The sequence below is a fragment of the Ammospiza nelsoni genome, chromosome 18 (assembly GCF_027579445.1).
Source record: "Ammospiza nelsoni isolate bAmmNel1 chromosome 18, bAmmNel1.pri, whole genome shotgun sequence".
Lineage (NCBI taxonomy): Eukaryota > Metazoa > Chordata > Aves > Passeriformes > Passerellidae > Ammospiza > Ammospiza nelsoni.
In genome coordinates, this window is record NC_080650.1 from 14,085,692 (window position 1) to 14,093,722 (window position 8,031).

Here is an 8,031-nt window from a genome sequence, read left to right on the forward strand (position 1 = left end):
CATGGACAGGAACCTCCCTTCCCTGCTGTATGCTGGCATTGCCAGATGGATCTGTGCATGATCTTCCCATATGGAGCACCTGGAAGCAGAAGCATGCTGGGCTTTGTGGATGAAGTAGCCTTGCGTGCACAGCTCTCAGCATGTGCAGCAGCACTTATCCTGCCTGTGTTCCCATCGGACTGCACCACTCCTGGCTCCATCCCCCCAGGTAGTGATCCTGTCACATCCTCAATGACCCACTGCCACATCACCAGGATCACCACCCACCACACAGCATATGCAGGGCTCCCCGGGGGTGAGCCAGCCAAGCACAGACTCCAAGCAGACCTCCTTATTCCATGAAGTGGAGCGAGGAGATATTTACAAACCCCTTGGAGAGCCCAGGGCTCCAGCTCCAGGCCTGGCTCTGGGAGGGCTGTGGGGAGACTGCCCTGTGTGTTGGTGCAGGGCATGTGAGGGACTGATCTCACCAGTCTGCAGCAATCACAGCATGCTGTTGTGTATTCTGTGCTGACAAAGGTGGTCATATTACCCAGCAGATGGGATGAACCTGCATGAAGGGGCAGAGGCCTGGGTGGGTGCACGGGTTCTGGGGGCTCCCTCAGCCAGGGGACAAGTGCAGCAAAGGGAGGAGAGGCAAGAATCCTTTGGGTTCCCTTTGGGGATGCTAAACATAATGTTAAATAGCAGTGATGGAATTTTATTGTGCAAGCACATGTTTGGAACTGGTCTGGGCACCTGCCTGACTCAGAGATGGGACAATGCAAAGGTAGGGACGTGACTGTAGTGCCAGGCAGGGAGAATTCAATTCAATTCAATTCAATTCAATTCAATTCAATTCAATTCAATTCAATATCTCATTTGGGGCATAGCCCTTCCTCTGGACACAGGAGCACAGTGTAGGGCCAGCATTACCCTTCTGTTCTGGTAGCACAGACCCTCTGGCAGTGCAGGGCCACACAGGCTGCAGTGGGCAGAGAAGGGTCCTGGAATCCATCTCTTCTTCCTCCTGAAGCTTTCCTGGTTTCATACCTCCTCTCCTGGGAACTTCTGACACGCACAGACCTTTGTCCATCCCACTGTCCACACACCCAGTATTTTGTGACTGCTCCCAAAATCACAAATTGGCTTGACCTGGTTGACCTCAGTCCCAGAGGAAGACAGGGAGGGGACACCTGTCACCCCAGGTGGATGTTTGGGCCAGGCACCCACTCCTGGCTGACCAAAGCAGCAGGATGAGCTGAGGAAGAGGGGGATGGGGGGAGAAGGAGGAGGAAAAAGGGGAGGAGGACAGCTCTTGGCTGCTGTTTGCCCATAGTTGTTTGCCCATGGCATGCACATGTGAACCCTCATGCTGCCACTCCTCTGTGTGCTGACAATAGGGCAGCTCCCACAGGACACCATGCTATTATCGACAATGACATCATGGTGGTTGAATTTTGGAGCTCTCAGAACTTCTTTCCAGGGCCTCCCATGGCAGAGTACCCCCGTGGTTCCCAGCTCCTCTGGGCAGGAGAAAAGCTCCTCCATCTGCTTGGGGCTGCAGGAGAAATTGGGCTTTCCCTGCCTCCTCTTCCTCCTCTCCTGAGAATTGCAGCCGTGGGTGTGATGATGTGCCAAGATCCTCCTTAGCAGTAGGTCCCTGGGAACTATGCAGTGTGTTTTATTCACAGGCTAGCATGAAGAGAGGCCAGAGGAGCAGACCTGGGGTGGATGTAGTGCTGTGCCCTCAGAGAGATGGCAGAACCTGGGCATGGGCACATCCCAGAGATGGGTCAGGACAATAGATGGGTTAAGGGCTGCCCTTGGTGTGGATGGAGGCTGGGCAGCACGGAGTGGCCAGGATGATGCACAGGAAGGCGTCCTGGGGCACACAGTGCAGCTGGAGGGCAGTAGCAGCAGGAGGGCAGCAGTATGGCAGCTCTGCTGCAGCCAGACCAGCCACAGGGACCACCTGCCTGCACAAAACTGGTGCCACTTGCTTAGGACAGGGTACTCATGCCTAAACATGTCCCCATTTCTCAGGCATGATTCACATCCTGCTAGGAGCCAGGGCAGGATCAGGTGTGATGGATCCCTCACATCCTGCTGCTGGCAGGGGCACTGGGCAACCTCCTACCTGCCTGGGGGTGCTGTTTCATCTGGGATAGGAAGGAGCCATGTGACAAGACAGGTCCCACTTTTGGGGTGCTACATTGCCCAAGGAGGACCAGTGCTGCCACATACAGAGGGCTCCAGTTGTCCCACTTGGCTGGCTGGTATGGGGACCAGCATATGGAAAGCACACACCACTTCCCCATGAGCTAGAAGCAATTTGCCCCAGGTGTGGGTCTTGGGGACTGGATCTCTGTTGTGCCTCTTTACCTGCATAGAGGAAGAGAATGGGCAGGTCTATCCCTCTGTCTGCAGGCTCTTGCCTGTTGCCTGTGCAGGTACAGGAGTAATGCTGGTGAGTACTCTGGGGCTATCTGCTCAGGACATGCACCTGCGCTCCTGGTGGAGCCTCTCCAGAGGGTAGATCCACACATGAGGTGCTGGGTTAGCATCCTTCCTTTCCATGCCTACCCCAGTCCAGTTCAATTTGTGCTGTGGGGGGTTGCAGCACTGGGGCTCTGAGCTCCTGCCCCACCACAGCCTTGGCTTGTAGGAGTTAAATGCTAGAAAAATGAATCCATTTCCCTCCACTGACCTTTGGCCCCTGTCCTGCACAGAATCCCCCAAGGATCCTGAGAAGCAAGCACAGTTTGTCCCATTCCCTGCCCTGCCACAGGAGTCAGTGGGTCTATCCTTCAGCACCACATCCGCCACAGGAGCCTGGTTCTGCTTCTGCTGCAGTGCCTCTGACACAGCCTGCTCCTACCTGGGCACCTCTTGGCCATGAGTCTACTTTGCCTGTGCTCAGGAAGGAGGGGAGAGAGAAACACTCAGTACCAGCATTACAGGAGCCCAGGAGCCCAGGGCACTGCATAGCACCCCACAGTGCAGGATGCAGCCACAAGCCATGTCCACCAGAAGCAGAGGGAGCCCTCAGGCAGAGGCTGTCGTGGAACTAGCATCTGCTCAGGACATGACTCCCCAAGCTGCAGCCTGTTCCCTGGCAGTGGGCCCAGACAACTAGAGTGCTTGAAAACTGTCAGGGCCTTGGTGTCAGCATCTCGAGCTACCACAGGGCTGCCAGCCTGCAAAGAAGAGTGGGAATCTCTCTTCCGTTCTGTATGCTGGCATTTCCAGATGGATCTGTGCATGGCAACATGTGTACCCAGGCTGAATGCAATGGTCCCTGTCCTGCTGCACAGCCGCTGCTGCCAGGGCCTGTAGAGGCACTCTCTGGCATCTGAACCTCCCATGGAGCTGTGCCCCTGATTAGATGGCACTGGTAGGCTGCAGAGTTTCCCCTCCAGCCAGCCCAGACCTCCAAATGTCCCTTGTCTGACCGTCCTTCCTTCCAAGGGGTTGTATCCCTCCTGCCATGCTGACCCACAGGACTCTCATCCTGCTTTTCTCTGCTCCTTGAGCAGTGGTAAGAAGTAAGGTCCCAGGGGGACCTCAGCTCCTGGCCACATCAGAAGCTCCACATGAAGCTGGAGAGAAATATCTTTGTGCTATCAGAACTGAGGGAGGCTCCAGCTCAGCTGCAGCTCTGGGATCTCACATGAAGCCCTGGCACTGGGGGAGGTTGCTTCAGTATTTCCACAGACAAGACATTCCTGAGAGGTGACCTGACAGCAAGCTTCCCTCCTGCCTTTCCAATTTCTCTGTCATACTGAATGAATGCAGCTCTTTTTTTTCCTTTTTGAGACACCTTAAAAGCCCATAAATCAAATGTTGAGATCTGCTGTGGCCAAGAAAGGAAGCATTTGGAAAAAGAACAGGGGTTCAGGAAAGATGCCACTCCTGGTCACTTAGCCCTAAAACCAGGATCTAGACATCTCCAAATACTTCTCAGCCTGAAGAAAAGAAGGCTCTAGGGAGACCTTCCAGTACTTATTGGGGGCAGGTAGTGATAGGATAAGAGGGAATAGTTTAAAACTGACAAAGGAAAGATTTAGATAAGATATTAGGAAGAAATTTTTCCCCGTGAGGATGGTAAAGCACTGGCACGTTGCCTAGAGAAGCTGTGGCTGCCCCATCTCTTTAAGTGTTCTGGGCCAGGTTGGACAGGTCTTGGAGCAACCTGGGATAATGGAAGGTGTTCCTGCCCATGGCAAGGGAATGAAATGAAATGAGCTTTGAGGTCCCTTCCAGTCTGAACTGTTTTGTGAAACACACCAACCCTTTCATGGCTTTCTCTGAAGACTAGAGCAGCCATCTGCATCTCCAAGAATCCTGCCTGTCAGTTAGGGGTTTTGACCACCAATACACTGGGAAGAAATAAAGGAATTGTTTTCCAGATTGCCCTAAGAAGTAGCTTTATTTACAAACTGTATGTCAACACCAAGATGACTCTTCTTGCAGGGATGGGTTTGGGGAAGGTCCCCCAAATCACTGGGAGTAGAGACCAGAATAGCGCTACTGTGCCACAAGCAAGGGCCATTTGCCATAAGCAAGGCCAAACAGACTTGGGTAGAGGTGGCCAAACCCCCTGGACTGCCTAAGTCTTCTCTGCAGCCTTGTGCCAAGGCAAACAGAGTGTTTGTCCTGGAGCTGTGACACTGCCCGCATGGAGGGAGACAGAGCCCCAAGTGCAGGGTTCAGCATGGCCCACACTCACAGACTGGCTGCAGGCAGCCCTGGCTAGAGACACAATTTCACCTCCAGGGCTGAGGAGCTGGGGACAAATCTGCCTCAGCACTCAGAAGTTGCTCTCTTGTGGTCACTGGCAGCGTGGAAACTGTATCACAGACACCAGTGCTATATGACCCCAAGAAACCTGAAAGCTGTAATGTTTTGGAGCACCTGTACATAACCAGACCTGATATTTGCTAATGAGCCACATCACACACAAGTCAGTTGGGTGTGCTGCTCCCAATGGGTCATGTCCTACCAACAGGTGGAGGGCCTGGCTGTCTGTCACACCTCTGGGCTTTCTGCTGCCTGATGGCTGCCCCATGCTCCAGGACAACCATGTCCTTATAGATAAAGAGGATGAGGTTTCATCTGTTACTCTCTGGTGACACGTCTATTTGCCTCTGCACTTGTCTCAGGCAGGGGCCCTTCTGTCTCATTTACCATTTACTTGAAATAGTAAACTATTTCAAGACCAGACTCTTTTCTGAACATATTTTCTCCTTAGAGACACTTGATTCTCCCTGGGACAGTCACAAGGAATTAAGAAGACTTGGAAAAATATTCCTGAGTATATTCTTCAAGGCTGCTCCTCCCCAGGACCATCCTTCTCCTTTCCTGCAGCTCCATGCTATGTCCTCTTGCACTACCTGAATTTTGTGGGCTCACCATGAGTAGATATTTCTTGGCAATGCTGCACCTTCTGTGTGCACAACATGAGAAGTTTTCCTAGCTGTAATAAATCTCACTACTACTGTTCTTTTCCATTATTTTTATAGTGGTTTGTAGACTTTTCTCTGATGCATAGCTGGCTGTACTACCAACATCCTTTTTTGGTTCCCTCCCTGCTTTGAACAAACTCAGATATGAAAGCTATAGACTGGAGACCATCTGTGTAGGGAGCAATACTCTCATGCCAGGGCTTTGCTTCTTCTTGTCTTCTTGTCTAGATGGCTTATGTAAGAAAGAACTAAACAGACACCTGGCTGGGAGTTTTCCCTGCCCAGCTGTGATTCTGCCAACACCTGTACTGGACTCCTAATCCTTGCTGCTATGCCTAATATATACAACAGGCAGGGTGAGCTGTTGCATTAAAATGCCCTATCCATACACAATGAGATTCACAGAGCTTTTCACAGAATCACAAAATAGTCTGAGATGGAAGGGACCCAGAAGGATCATCAAGTCCAACTCTTAAGTGAATGGCCCAAAGGAGGATCAAACCCACAGCCTTGGAGTTACTAGCACCATGCTAGTAACTGACCAACTGAGATTGCTAGTACTGCATTCAGCATTTCACATGTGATCGCCAATTAACTTTGGAGATAGAAGATTAATTTATCCACTGGAAAGCCACTATGAACAAGTATCCAGCAAAAACTCCCACCAGCATCCCATGATGCTCTGCTGGCTCCCCATGAAGCGCTTTCCCATCCTTCCCTTTTCTGGAGGTCATTCTCCTAAGTCCCAACTTCAGTCACTGAACTACAGTCAACTGCAGCTCCATCATGTATGGCAGTTACAAACCAGCACTTTGCTCTTTTTGACTCATTTACAGCTGTCAGGTGCATCCCAATCCAGCTACCTCCTTCCATGATATTCCTTCTCCCTCCTCAGTGGTATGATGGCACACAGAGAAATCTTAAAATAACCTTTCACAAAAATTCTGCCATTCCTCGCAAGTTGTGCCCACATTTCAATGTCTCTTATGCTGTGTTTGGTCCCTCAAGAAGCTGCTCTGCCTGCCACCCAAACCATTCCCCCATTCCCACTCCAGCAGCTGTGATGCAGGACACAAAATCCAGCTGTCACAAAGCAAAGCTTCTCCCAATCACCTCACAGCATTTATGTTTTATATTTAATGCCACACATTTTAACATTCTGCATATCAGTAGGTGGTGTTACAAGTCTCCTCTTCTCCCAGTACCTGTTAAAATGTTCCTGGCCCCAGGTACACATGGTAAAGTGAACCAGCAGAATAATGAAGGATACCATCAACATCCACCAAGATCATAAAATGGATCAAAGTCTCCATCTGATGTTACAAAAATTCCTCACAATTCTTAAGATGCTCCTACAGTGGACTTCTCAAACCACCCCATGGAGACACAGCAGGTACTGCCAGACTGGTCACTGAGGAAACACCACAGAACACACACTGTAACTGCCAAACTTCCCACCGAAAGCAAAAAGAGCAGGCAGCTTGTCCCACCAACTACCATGTGTGACAGACACCATTGTTCCAGGTTCCCTTGAACCCACATGCTATGCCTAGTCTTGTGGCTCAGCCTCAGTGGCAGCAGGAGCATCCAGTTGGTCCAAAACCCATCAGCTACACCTCAACGAGGCTGGGGTGGTGGGCTCCCAGCTGAATGTGCTTCCCTGTGCTGGGCAAAACTTGCACCAACATGCTGCATGCTGTTACTTCTTCTCTTGAATCCTTTGGCCTCCAGTCCTCTAATTTTTCTCCATGTTTCAGGGAAGCACTTGCTCAAGAGACACCCAGCACCTATCAGTTACTGGCATCCCAAAAGGAAGTTGAGCTTCACACATCTGCATACCTGGAAGCTGGTGCCTGCTTGTTCCAACAGCTACAGCCCAGCAGCCTGACCTCAGCTCTGCCACAAACCTGGGAGAGGGAGAGTGTGGCCAACCACTTGTGTGCTCTGATGGCAGTCATGCCAAGGTGCATCCCTCAGTGCAGGCTCACACTCCTCTCTGCCTGGTGCATCTCCAGACCATGAATCCAGCAGACACTTGTGAACACTGCAGAGCCCTGGGTGCAGGGCAGGGTGTTTCTCCACAGCAGGGACCATGTGGTGTGCCTAAAACCCTTTCCACACTATGAAACTGGGCAGCACCTTTGCCATCCAGTGGGAAAGCAAGTCCCGCAACAAGCAAAGGCATTGGAGAACCTCAGGGAGGAGCAGGCAGGGACAAATTCCAGTTGTGGCACTTGACCCACACTGTCTGCTCTTCATGCTGTGAGCTCCAGGGATCTCACATGCTCTGAGATCCCATGGCCTCTCTTTCAAGGGCTCCCCATTGCTGGCAAGTGACCCCTTCCCTGCACAGCTGATGCAGGGAGGCAGGGAGGCTTGGTTTCTGCCCCCTAATTCTCCCATCCTCTTCCGATGTGCGTTCTTTCATACTCCTCATTCGAAGTCAGATGGAAAACTCTTCCCAGGTTTAACTAAGGATAAATTCTTTTCTCCCCCTTGCTATGACAGTGGCTGGATTAAGACCTTAGCTATATGTGAACAGTGGAAGGAAGCCCACATCATGGCCAGAACCTGAGCCACATAA